Here is a 13,379-nt window from a genome sequence, read left to right on the forward strand (position 1 = left end):
CATTGAGCTCCTTCCACACATATGTCTATAAGGACTTGGTCCAACCATTGATTAAAGTTGACCCTTCTAGTGTAGGGGCATGCATCTCCTTGCATCATGGGCAAATTGAATGCCAACCTCACATTTTTCGGACTAAAATCTAAGTATTTCCCCCGAACCATTGTAAGATAATTCTTTGGATTCGGGTTCACACTTTGATCATGGTTCCTAGTGATCCATGCATTGGCATAGAACTCTTGAACCATTAGGATTCCGACTTGTTGAATCGGATTGGTTAGAACTTCCCAACCTCTTCTTTGGATCTCATGTCGGATCTCTGGATACACATTTTTCTTGAGTTTGAAAGGGACCTCGGGGATCACCTTCTTCTTGGCCACAACATCATAGAAGTGGTCTTGATGGGTTTTAGAGATGAATCTCTCCATCTTCTATGACTCGGTGGTGGAAGTTTTTGTCTTCCGTTTCCCTTTTCTAGAGGTTTCTCCGGCCTTAGGTGCCATGGTTATGGAAAAACAAAAAGCTATGCTTTTACCACACCAAACTTAAAATATTGCTCGCCCTCGAGCAAGAGAAGAAAGGATAGATGAAGAAGAAGAAGATATGGAGGAGAGGGAGAGAAGGTTGTGTTTCGGCCAAGGAGGAAAAGAGAGGGTTGTGTTGTGTGAAAATGAAAAGAATGGAGGGGTATTTATAGTGGAGGGAGAGGGATTTTGAATTTTGAAGGTAGGTGGGGTTTATAGGGAAGAGTGGAAGGATGTGAGTGGTGAAGGGGGGTAATTGGAAAGAGAGATTGAGGTGATTGGTGAAGGGTTTTTGGGGAAGAGTGTTTATAGGGAAGAGAGTTTATGTGGAAGAGAGGATGAATGTGAAGAAGAGAAGAGAAGGTGAGTTGAGGTAGGTGGGGATCCTGTGGGGTCCACAGATCCTGGGATGATCCTGTGGGGTACACAGATCCTGAGGTGTCAAGGATTTACATCCCTGCACCAATTAGACTTGTAAAACGCCCTTGCATACAATTCTGGTGTTTAAACGCCGAAGTGATGCTTATTTTGGGCGTTCAACGCCCAGTTGCAGCATGTTTTCTGGCGTTGAACGCCAGTTCCATGCTTGTTTCTGGCGTTCAGTGCCAGCTCTTCTCAGGGTATATTCTTGGCATTCAAACGCCAGGATGTTGCTTGTTTCTGGCGTTCAACGCCAGATCCATGCTCTGTTCTGGCGTTGAACGCCAGCCAGATGCTCCTTACTGGCGTTTGAATGCCAGTAAGTCCTTCCTCCAGGGTGTGATTTTTCTTCTGCTGTTTTTGATTCTGTTTTTAATTTTAGTATTTTTTTTGTGACTCCACATGTGATAAAATAAAATAAAATAAAAATTAGATAAAAATTAGATAAATAAAAATTGGGTTGCCTCCCAATAAGCACTTCTTTAATGTCAATAGCTTGACAGTGGGCTCTTATGAAACCACATAGGTGATCAGGTCAATGTTGTAGACTCCCAACACCAAACTTAGAGTTTGGATGTGGGGAGTCAACACCAAACTTAGAGTTTGGTTTTGTCCTCCCAACACCAAACTTAGAGTTCGATTGTGGGGGCTTTGTTTAACTCTGTACTGAGAGAAGCTTTTCATGCTTCCTCTCCATGGTTGCAGAAGAAGATCCTTGGGTCTTAAACACAAGGTAGTCCCCATTCAATTGAAGGACTAATTCTCCTCTGATAACATCTATCACAACTCTTGCTGTGGCTAGGAAAGGTCTTCCAAGGATGATGCATTCATCCTCCTCCTTCCTAGTGTCTAAGATTATGAAATCAGCAGGGATGTAAAGGCCTTTAACCTTTACCAAAACATCCTCTACCAATCCATAAGCTTGTCTTACTGACTTGTTTGCCATTTATAATGAGAATATGGCAGGCTGTACCTCAATGATCCCCAGCTTTTCCATTACAGAGAGTGGCATAAGATTTATGCTTGACCCCAGATCACACAGAGCCTTTTCAAAGGTCATGGTGCCTATGGTATAGGGTATTAAGAATTTACCAGGATCTTGTTTCTTTTGAGGTATAGTTTGCTAAACCCATGTATCTAGTTCACCAATGAGCAAGGGAGGTTCACCTTCCCAAGTCTCATTACCAAACAACTTGGCATTCAGCTTCATGATAGCTCCTAGATATTAAGCAACTTGCTCTCCAGTTACATCTTCATCCTCTTCAGAGGAAGAATAGTCTTCAGAGCTCATGAATGGCAGAAGGAGGTTTAATGGAATCTCTATGGTCTCTATATGAGCCTCAAATTCCTTTGGGTCCTCAATAGGGAACTCCTTCTTGGTTGGGAGACGTCCCATGAGGTCTTCCTCATTGGGATTCACGTCCTCCCCTTCCTCCTTGCATTCGGCCATATTGACTATATCAATGGCCTTGCACTTTCTCTTTGGATTCTCTTCTATATTGCTTGGGAGAGTACTAGGAGGAGATTCAATGACTTTCTTACTCAACTGGCCCGCTTGTGCCTCCAAATTTCTAATGGAGGACCTTGTTTCACTCATGAAGCTTAAAGTGGCCTTAGACAGATTAGAGACTATATTTGCTAAGTTAGAGGTGTTCTACTCAGAATTCTCTGCCTGTTGCTAAGAAGATGATGGAAAAGGCTTGCTATTGCTAAACCTATTTCTTCCATCATTATTAAAGCCTTGTTGAGGCTTTTGTTGATCCTTCCATGAGAATTTTGAATGATTTCTCCATGAGGGGTTATAAGTGTTGCCAAAGGCTTCCGCCATGTCATTTACCTCTGCCATTACAGGGTTTTCAGGATCATAAGCTTCTTCTTCAGAAGATGCCTCTTTAGTGCTGTTGGATGCATTTTGCCATCCATTCAGACTTTCAGAAATCATGTTGACTTGCTGAGTCAACATTTTGTTCTGAGCCAATATGGCATTCAGAGCATCAATTTCAAGAACTCCCTTCCTCTGAGGCGTCCCATTATTTACGGAATTCCTCTCAAAAGTGTACATGGATTAGTTATTTGCAACCATTTCAATAAGTTTCTGAGCTTCTGCAGGCGTTTTCTTTAGGTGAATGGATCCACCTGCAAAATGATCTAGTGACATCTTAGAGAACTCAGACAGACAATAATAGAATATATCTATCATGGTCCATTCTGAAAACATGTCAGAAGGACACTTTTTGGTCATCTCCTTGTATCTTTCCCAAGCTTCATAGAGGGATTCACCATCTTTTTGCTTGAAGGTCTGAACATCCACTCTAAGCTTGCTCAGCTTTTGAGGAGGAAAGAATTTAACCAAGAAGGCCATGACCAGCTTATCCCAAGAGTCCAGGCTATGCTTAGGTTGTGAGTCCAACCATGTTCTAGCTTTGTCTCTTTCAGCAAAAGGGAAAAGCATGAGCCTGTAGACTTCAGGATCTACTCCATTAGTCTTAATAGTCTCACAGATCTGCAAGAACTCAGTTAAAAACTGGTAGGAATCTTCTGATGAAAGTCCATGAAACTTGCAGTTTTATTGCATTAGAGTAACTAGTTGAGGTTTCAGCTCAAAATTGTTTGCTCCAATGGCAGAAAATGAGATGCTTCTTCCATCAAACTTGGAAGTAGGTGTAGTATAATCACCAAGCATCCTCCTTGTATTATTGTTGTTGGGTTCGGCTGCCATATCCTTTTCTTGTTCAAAAATTTCAGTAAGGTTGTCTCTGGATTGTTGTAATTTAGCTTCTCTTAGTTTTCTCTTCAGAGTCCTTTCAGGTTCAGGATCAGCTTCAACAAGAATGCCTTTTTCCTTATTCCTGCTCATATGAAAGAGAAGAGAACAGAAAAAGAAGAGGAATCCTCTATGTCACAGTATAGAGATTCCTTTATGTTAGTAGAAGAAGAAAGGGAAATAAATAGAATAATCCAAACACAAGGGTGAGGATAGGGGCAGTGATTTGAGATGAAGAGAAATGTTAGTAAATGAATAAATAAATAGAATAAGATGAGAGACAAAAGTTTTCGAAAATAATTTTTGAAAAGGAGTTAATAATTTTCGAAAATTAAAGAAGAATTAAAATTAAAATTAAAATTTAAAACAATTAATTAATTAAAAAGAATTTTGAAAAAAGGATGAGATATTTTCGAAAAATTGATAGGGAAAATTAGTTAGGTGGTTTTGAAAAAGATAAGAAACAAATAAAAAGCCAATTGGTTAGTTGAAAAAGATTTGAAAATCAAATTTGAAAAGATAAGAAGATAATAAGATATTTTGAAATCAAATTTTTGAAAAAGATAAAATTTTGAAAAAGATATGATAAAAAGATATGCTTAAAAAGATATGGTTGGAAAAGATTTAATTTTTAAAATTAAAATTAATTACTTGACTAACAAGAAACTAAAAGATATGATTCTAGAATTTAAAGATTAAACCTTTCTTAACAATAAAGTAACAAACTTCAAATTTTTGAATCAATCACATTACTTGTTAGTTAAGTTTCGAAAATTTGAAATAAAATAAGAAAAAGATTTTGAAAAATAATTTTAAATTTTCAAAAATCATAAGATAAAAGTAAAAGAGATTTGATTTTTTTTTTTGAAAAAGATTTTGAAAAGATAAGATTTTTAAAATTGAAAATTTGACTTGACTTACAAGAAATAACTAATTTTAAAAAATTAGACTAAGTCAACTCAAATTTTCGAAATTTTGAGAGAATTAAGGAAAATATATTTTTAGTTTTTTGAATTTTTAATGATGAGAGAGAAAAACACAAATATGACCCAAAACATGAGAATTTTGGATCAAAACCAATGATGCATGCAAGAACACTATGAATGTCAAGATGAACACCAAGAACACTTTGAAGATCATAATGAACATCAAGAATATATTTTTGAAAAACTTTTGATGCAAAGAAAACATGCAAGACACCAAACATAGAAATCTTTCATGTTTAGACACAATGAATGCAAAATTCCACATGAAAAACATCATACAACAAAAAACAAGAAAATTTAAAGATCAAACAAGAAGACTTACCAAGAACAACTTGAAGATCATGAAGAACACTATGAATGCATGAAGTTTCGAAAAATGCAAGAACAAGATGAATATGCAATTGACACCAAACTTAAAATATGACACAAGACTCAAACAAGAAACACAAAATTTTAAATTTTTTTTTTGAAAAATTTTTGAAAACAAAAGAAAAAGAAAATTACCTAATCTGAGCAACAAGATGAACTATCAATTGTCCAAACTCGAACAATCCCCAGCAACGGTGCCAAAAACTTGGTTGGCAAAATTGTGATCTCAAATAATGGCATTCAACTTGGTATGCTCGTTTATAACTCAGCACTTTCTTCACAACCTCGCACAACTAACTAGCAAGTGCACTAGGTCATCCAAGTAATAAATCTTACGTGAGTAAGGGTCGATCCCACGGAGATTGTTGGTATGAAGCAAGCTATGGTCATCTTGTAGATCTCAGTCAGGCGGATAATAAATGTTTATGGAGTTTTCGAATAATAATAATAAATAAACAGAAAATAAAGATAAAAATACTTATGTAAATCATTGGTGAGAATTTCAAATAAGTGTGTGGAGATGCTTTGTCCCTGTTGGATCTCTACTTTCCTACTGCCTTCCTTCAATCCTTCTTACTCCTTTCCATGGAAAGCTGTATGTAAGGCATCACCGTTGTCAATGGCTACATCCCATCCTCTCAGTGAAAATGGTCCAAATGCTCTGTCACAGCACGACTAATCATCTGTCGGTTCTCGATCATGCCGGAATAGAATCCCTTGATCCTTTTGCATTTGTAATCACGCCCATCAATCGCGAGTTTGAAGCTCGTCACAGTCATTCAATCCCTGAATCCTACTCGGAATACCACAGACAAGGTTTAGACTTTCCGGATTCTCATGAATGCTGCCATCAATTCTAGCTTATACCACGAAGATTCTGATTAAGGAATCCAAAAGATATGCGCTTGGCCTAAGGTAGAACGGAAGTGGTTGTCAGTCACGCGTTCTTAGGTAAGAATGATGATGAGTGTCACGGATCATCACATTCGTCAGGGTGAAGTGCAACGAATATCTTAGAACAGGAATAAACTGAATTGAATAGAAAATAGTAGTAATTGCATTAAAACTCGAGGTATAGCCGAGCTCCACACCCTTAATCTATGGTGTGTAGAAACTCCACTATTGAAAATACATAAGTGATGGTGGTCCAGGCATGGCCGAATGGCCAGCCCCCAAAACGTGATCACAGGATCAAAAATACAATCCAGGATGGATAATACAAAAGTAAAATGTCCTATTTATACTAGACTAGCTACTAGGGTTTACAGAAGTAAGTAATTGATGCAGAAATCCACTTCCCAGGCCCACTTGGTGTGTGCTTGGGCTGAGATTGAGATTTACACATGCAGAGGCTTCTTTTGGAGTTGAACACCAAGTTGTAACGTATTTTTGGCGTTCAACTCTGGTTCGTGACGTGTTTCTGGCGTTTGACTCTAGAATGCAACATGGAACTAGCGTTGAGCGCCAGTTTACGTTCTCTAATCACGAATAAAGTATGAACTATTATATATTGTTGGAAAGCTCTGGATGTCTACTTTCCAACGCCATTGGAAGCACGCCGTTTGAAGTTCTATAACTCCCGAAAATCCATTTTGAGTGCACGGAGGTCAGAATCCAACAACATCAGCAGTCCTTTGTCAGCCTCCTTATCAGAGTTTTGCTCAGGTCCCACAATTTCTGCCAGAAAATACCTGAAATCACAGAAAAATACAAAAAATCATAGTAAATTCCAGAAATGTGAATTTAGCATAAAAACTAATGAAAACATCCCTAAAAGTAGCTAGATCCTACTAAAAAAATACCTAAAAACAATGCCAAAAAGCGTATAAATTATCCGCTCATCATACACCCTCCTCAGAAACAAATTCAAACTCCTTAGAAGGGGGTTCTATGAATGAGCTTTCCCATGGAGGTTCCGCATCTCCTAAGTCTTCAACCAATTCTTTTTCTCCGATAATTTCGGCTTCCTCCAATTGTTCCAGTACAAAGTCATGCTCCTTACTGTCCACCGGAGTTTTTAGTATCTCCTTCATGCTACGTTCATCGTTAGATTGTCCATATGAAGCCATGGGGGTTCCTTGAGTATCCGAACGTTGGGAAGGTAATCGATTGATCGCTTGATCCAGTTGGCAAAGAGTTGCATGAAATTTTCCACTGTTTCCTTGAGACGATCCTTTGATTCTTGTTGCGCTCGGCTATCATAAATAGGATCATTGTGCTCTTGGATTGATGGATATGGACATGGTGTATATTGAGGTGGTGGTTTAAGTATGGCTCATAAGGTAGTTGGTATGGTAGTTATGGGTTACGGTCATACAGAGGTGAAAGATGGTAGGTGGCTTGTGAGTATGGTGGTTCAGAGCTATGTTGAGGAGGTGGTTCATAGGCATATGATGGGGCTTGTTGGTAACCATAAGGGGGTCCATCATATCTATCATCTTGGTATGCACCTCGGAATGGCTTTTTAGCATAGTGATTTGGTGGGTGTTGGTTTTCACAAAATGGTCCACCATAACTATTGTCTTGGCTTGCATTGTAGGATGGTCTTTGTCTGTGGTACTGTGGAAGGTGTTGTTGCCAAAAGGGTTGATCAGATCCTCGTGGCTCCTTCCATCTCTGATTGTTTTGACCTTGATGCATGTTCCTATTATAATTTTGATTCCTTGCAATAACATTGGAACCAAACTCAAAGCGATAGGGGTCAGAACTCATAGTAGCTAATAAAAATTAAAAATAAAAACAAATAAACAAGCAAAAAGTAAATATTTACAATAACCAATAATAAGGCACACGTTTGCAATTCCCCGACAACGGCGCCATTTTGACGAGCGGATTTCTATCGGTAAAGAAATTCACAAATATAATTGCATTGTAAGTATAGTTTCTAAACCAACAGACTATCCTTTCATGCAAAAGTTTTAGTTGTCACAAGTAATAAACCCAGTAAAATTTATAAACCGAAGAATTCAAACCTCGGGTCGTCTTCTCAAGGAATTGCAGGGAGGTGTGTTTTATTATTGGTTATGAAAAATAGTAGTTTTGGGTTTTTGAAAGGTTTGAATAAGAGAAATAAATTGCAGGAATTAATAAATCAATAGCTAAGAGAACTCTTGGCAAGGTATGAAAATTAGAAGTCCTATCCTAGTTATCCTTATCAATTGTGATGAGAATTGCTTGTTGCTCCCACTTAGTCAACCTCTAACTATGAAGGTAAGTCAAGGGGATAAATCAATACGAATCCTCAAGTCCCAGTCAATTTCCAAAGAAAGACAGGAGTTAGTGGAATTCAAGCCAATTAGCAACTTCCAATTATCAATCAACAAAAGAGTTTGATAACTCAAGAGTCTCTAATTACTCAACCAAAGCCAAGAATATAGAAAGCTAAATAAAAATCATATATCTGAAATACCTCAAATTGCATAAAATATTCAAATCTAACATGGAAAAGTTCATAAATTAAATTGGGAAAATAAATAAAAGGAACGTTGAACCTGAAAATTGAGAAGTAGAAATCCTAAACTAAAAACTACATCTAAACCAAAAATTACGTATATGAGAAGTTGTATTTGTATGGATGTATTCCCCCACTTTATAGCCTCTAATCTATGTTTTCTGGGCCGAAAACTGGGTCAAAAATAGCCCAAAAATCGCCTCCAGCGATTTCTGGTTCGTACAGGTCACTGCAAAGTCACGTGGAAGCGTCGTCTACGCTAACACGTGGATTGGATTTTTTCCAGGTCACGCGTCCACGTGATCCACGCGTTCGTGCTGCCTGGCTTTGAAGCAGCTATAGCAAATTATATATCGTTGCGAAGCCCCAAATGTTAGCTTTCCAACGCAACTAGAACCTTGTCATTTGGATCTCTGTAGCTCACGTTATGGTCAATTTAGTATCAAGAGGTCAGGCTGGACAGCTTTAGCAGTTTCTTCAGTTTCTTGTATTCCTTCCACTTTTGCATGCTTCCTTTCCATCTTTTAAGCCATTCCTACCCTGTAATATCTGAAATCACTTAACACACATATCACAGCATCTAATGGTAATAAGAGAGGATTAATATTAGCAAATATAAGGCCGAAGAAGTATATTTTCAATCATAGCACAAAATCAGGAAGGAGAATGTAAAGCCATGCATTTTGTATGAACAAGTGTATGAAAGATTGATAAAATCCACTCAATTGAGCACAGGATAAATGGTAAAATAGCAGTTTATCAAGCCTCCTTTGAAGGAGAAGCTTATGACCCTGAGAATCCTGCAATGGAAGAGGTGAATTACATGGAAGAACCCTATGGAAACACCTATAATCCTTCATAGAGGAATCATCCAAATCTTTCATGGAAGGATCAACAGAAGCCTCAACAAGGCTTCAATAATAATGGTGGGAGAAAAAGGTTTAGCAATAGCAAACCTTTTTTGTCATCTTCTCAGCAATAGACAGATAATTCTGAGCAGAGCCTCTCTGGCTTAGCAAACATAATCTCTGGTCTATCTAAGGCCACTCTCAGTTTCATGAATGAAACAAGGTCCTCCATCAGATATTTGGAGGCATAAGTAGGTCAGCTGAGTAAAAGAGTCACTGAATCTCCTCCTAGTACTCTCCTAAGCAATACAGAAGAGAATCCAAAGAGAGAGTGCGAGGCTATTAACATGACCAAAATGGCCGAACCTGAGAAGGAGGGGGAGGACGTGATTTCCATTGAGGAAGACCTCAATGGATGTCCAATCACCAATAAGAGGTTCTCTGTTGAGGAACTAAGGGAATCTGAGGCTCATCTAGAGACCATAGAGATTCCACTAAGCTTACTACTACCATTCATGAGCTCTTATGAGTATTCTTCCTCTGAAGATGATGAAGATATTACTGAAGAGCAAGTTGCTAAGTACCTTGGAGCAATCATGAAGATGAATGCCAAGTTATTTGGTAATGAGACTTGGAAGGATGAACCCCCCTTGCTCACCAATGAACTGAATGACTTGATTAGGCAGACATTACCTCAGAAGAAATCGGATCCTGGAAAATTCTTAATTCCCTGTACCATAGGCACCATGACCTTTAAGAAGGTTTTGTGTGACCTGGGGTCAGGCATAAACCTCATGCCACTGTCTATAATAGAGAAACTGGGAATCTTTGAGGTACAAGCTGTAAGAATCTCACTAGAGATGGCAGACAAATCCATGAAACAGGCTTATGGACTTGTAGAGGATGTCTTAGTGAAGGTTGATGGCCTTTACATCCCTGCTGACTTCATAATCCTGGACACTGGGAAGAATAAGGATGAATCCATCATCCTTGGCAGACCCTTCTTAGCCACGGCAAAAGCTGTGATTGATGTTGATAGAGGAGAGTTGGTCCTTCAAGTGAATGAGGACTACCTTGTGTTTAAGGCTCAAGGATTTCCTTCTGTACACATGGAGAAGAAGCATGAAAAGCTTGTCTCAATACAGAGTCAACCAAAGCCCCCACATTCAAACTCTAAGTTTGGTGTTGGGAGGCCCCAAACATGCTTTGAATATCTGTGAAGCTCCATGAGAGTTCATTGTCAAGCTATTGACATTAAAGAAGCGCTTAGTAGGAGGCAACCCAATTTTTATTTATCTATGTTAAATTTCTGTTTTCCATTGTTATTTTATGTTTTCTTTAGGTTGATGATCATCTGGAGTCACAAAAACAACTGCAAAAATCAAAGCAAATTCAAAAACAGCATTAAAAAAAAGCATATCTTAGAGGATGAGCTTACTGGCGTTTAAACGCCAGTAAGGGTAGCAGGCGTTAAACGCCCAGTCTGGCACCATTCTGGGCATTTAATGCCAGAAAAGGGAACCAGACTGGCGTTTAATGCCAAAAAAGGGCACACTGCTGGTGTTTAACGCCAGAAAAGGAAAAAGGACTAGCGTTTAATGCCAGAAAAGGAAGAGAAACAGGCGTTTGAACACCAGAATGGTGCAGGGACTTTAATCCCTTGACATCTCAAGATCTGTGGGCCCCACAGGATCCCCACCTACCCCATCTCTTCTTCTCTTTTCTTCACACCTTTCCATAACACTCTTCCCCACACACCCTTGACCAATCACCTCAATACCTCTTCCCCAAATACCATTCACCTATCAAATCCTACCCTCTTCTCCATTCTCTCTTCACCACTCACATCCATCCATCATTAAACCCCACCTACCTCACCATTCAAATTCAAACCATTTCCCTCCTAAACCTACCCCTTAATGGCCGAATTCCCTCTCTCCCTTACCCTATAAATACCCCTCCTCACTACCTTCAATTTCACACAACATAAACACTACTACCCCCTTGGCCGAACCTACTTCTCCCCTCCATCTCCTCCATTTTTTCTTCTTCTCCTCCTTTCTTTCTTCCTTTGCTCGAGGACGAGCAAACCTTTTAAGTTTGGTGTGGTAAAAGCGTTGCTTTTTGTTTTTTTCATAACCACTTATGGCACCTAAGGCCGGAGAAACCTCTAGAAAGAAGAAAGGGAAGGCAATTGTTTCCACCTCTGAGTCATGGGAGATGGAGAGATTCATCTCAAAGGTCTATCAAGACCACTTCTATAAAGTTGTGGCCAAGAAAAAGGTGATCCCTGAGGTCCCCTTTCAGCTCAAAAGGAATGAGTATCTGGAGATCCGACATGAGATTCGAAGAAGAGGTTGAGAAGTTCTCACCAACCCCATTCAACAAGTCGGAATCTTAATGGTTCAAGAGTTCTATGCTAATGCATGGATCACTAAAAACCATGATCAAAGTGTGAACCCAAACCCAAAGAATTGGCTTACAATGGTTCGGGGAAAATACTTAGATTTTAGTCCAGAAAATGTAAGGTTGGCATTCAACTTGCCAATGATGCAAGGAGATGCACGCCCCTACAATAAAAGGGTCAACTTTGATCAAAGGTTGGACCAAGTCCTCATGGACATATGTGTGAAAGGAGCTCAGTGGAAGAGAGACTCAAAAGGCAAGCCGGTTCAACTAAGAAGGCTTGCCCTCATGCCCGTGGCTAGGGGATGGTTGGAGTTCATCCACGCTCAATCATTCCTACTAGTAACCGGTCTAAAGTTACTGTGGACCAGGCTATCATGATCCACAGTATCATTATTGGAGAGGAAGTAGAAGTTCATGAGATCATATCCTTAGAACTCTACAAGGTGGCAGACAAGTCCTCAACTTTGGCAAGGTTAGCCTCCCCTCATCTCATTTGTCACCTCTGTAATTTAGCTGGAATTGTCATAGAGGAAGACACCCTCATTGAAGAGGACAAGCCCATCACTAAAAAAAGGATGGAGCAAACAAGAGAGCCCACTCATGGACCTCAACAAGAGCATGAGAAAATCCCTCATCATGAAATCCCTGAGATGCCTCAAGGGATGCACTTTCCTCCACAAGACTATTCGGAGCAAATCAACACCTCGTTGGGAGAATTGAGTTCCAACATGGGATAAATAAGGATGGAGCACCAAGAGCACACCATCCTCCTCCATGAAATTAGAGAAGACCAAAGAGCCATAGGGGAGGAGCAACTAAGGCAAGGAAGAGACATTGAGGAGCTCAAGCACTCCATAAGATCTTCAAGAGGAAAAACTAGCCGTCATCACTAAGGTAGACCTGTTCTTTAACTTACTTGTTCTTATTTTTCTGTTTTTCGATTTTTATGCTTTATGTTTATCCAAGTTTGTGTCTCCATTACATGATCATTAGTGTTTAGTATTTATGTCTTAAAGCTATGAATGTCCTATGAATCCTTCACCTTTCTTAAATGAAAAATGTTTCTAATTGCAAAAGAACAAGAAGTACATGAATTTTGAGTTCTATCTTGAAAATAGTTTGATTATTTTTATGTGGTGGCAACATTTTTTTGTGTTTTCTGAATGAATGCTTGAACAGTGCATATTTTTTATAGGGATGTTTATGAATGTTAAATTTGTTGGCTCTTGAAAGAATGATGAAAAAGAGAAATGCTATTGATAATCTAAAAAATCATAAAATTGATTCTTGAAGCAAGAAAAAGCAGTGAATAACAAAGCTTGCGAAAAAAAGTGGCAAAAAAATTAAGAAAAAGGAAAAAAAAGAAAGGAAAATCAAGCAGAAAAAGTCAATAGCCCTTTAAACCAAAAGGCAAGGGTAAAAAGGATCCAAGGCTTTGAGCATTAATGGATAGGAGGGCCCAAAGGAATAAAATCCTGGCCTAAGCGGCTAAATCAAGTTGTCCCTAACCATGTGCTTGTGCCATGAAGGTCCAAGTGAAAAGCTTGAGACTGAGTGGTTAAAGTCGTGATCCAAAGCAAAAAGAGTGTGCTTAAGAACTCTGGACACCTT

The 13,379-nt window shown here is 38.9% G+C and overlaps 1 non-coding gene across 1 annotated transcript; it reads left to right on the forward strand.

Moving 5' to 3' along the window:
• Positions 1–3,157: 3,157 nt before the first annotated feature.
• On the forward strand, positions 3,158–3,261 carry LOC112715190 (small nucleolar RNA R71). The gene has a single exon (XR_003159506.1). It is a non-coding gene; the product is annotated as a small nucleolar RNA R71 (small nucleolar RNA).
• Positions 3,262–13,379: the final 10,118 nt, after the last annotated feature.

This window comes from Arachis hypogaea, chromosome 1 (genome assembly GCF_003086295.3).
Source record: "Arachis hypogaea cultivar Tifrunner chromosome 1, arahy.Tifrunner.gnm2.J5K5, whole genome shotgun sequence".
NCBI lineage: Eukaryota > Viridiplantae > Streptophyta > Magnoliopsida > Fabales > Fabaceae > Arachis > Arachis hypogaea.